Below are 863 nucleotides of genomic sequence, written 5' to 3' on the forward strand. Positions count from 1 at the left end.
TTCAGCAGGTATTTCTGCATTAATAAAACAATCACTAAATATTGCACATCATAGTAAGGCAGTTTAATTTGAGTTGATCATGAGCCAAAAGAATTACAGTTGCACTATCCTTAGGTTTAACTTCATCTTTATATTGTTGAGCTTTTTCTTAAATCATACAGTGCTTATTCTGGAACCTTCACAGTGCAGAGAAAACAGAACACAAACTGGTACCTTATGTAAGTGGGAGTTAGTGTATGAAGAGAGCAAAATTGCAGACTTTCCAGGAGAGTTATGATTAAGGTTACTGAAACAAGGATGTTGTGTCTCCTGCTGGCAGGGGAAAGGAGAAGACTACAGCTACAGCTGGCTCTAGGCAGAAATGTGGTTGTCAGGTAAAAGCAAAACCAGGGCAAAGACAAGCTTGTCAAAATGGTTTGTTTAAAGGCAAGTTTCAAAATGCAAGGGACGCTGTAGAGTAGCTAGCAGTTGTCACAGCTCCAGTGCAAAATGGTGCACTGTACATTGCACTGAATGTAACTTGGTAGTTTTAATAAATGTGGTGAACCTCCAGCTTTTCCTGAGGTTGAGATAGCTCAACCTGAGAGTTTACCTTTCTCCAGGTGATTTAAAAGCAGGCACTGTCGTGATAGATACCTACTTCAAGATCATAGGATGTTGGGTGTGAGGTATAAAAGGCAAATATAAACTCTTGAAAGGCCACCTGTGGTCTGTTACTGATGAATTAGACATCAACAATTCATAGTCGGGGAGGAAAGGCAAAATATATAATAATAAATATTATTTAATAAGCAGCTGGCCCATTTTTTGTAACAGACATCCTTGAAATTGATACTAATAAATCCTGACTGCTGTTGCACACT

This window comes from Chaetura pelagica, unplaced genomic scaffold (genome assembly GCF_000747805.2).
Source record: "Chaetura pelagica isolate M959 unplaced genomic scaffold, ChaPel_1.0 scaffold161, whole genome shotgun sequence".
NCBI classification, from domain to species: domain Eukaryota; kingdom Metazoa; phylum Chordata; class Aves; order Apodiformes; family Apodidae; genus Chaetura; species Chaetura pelagica.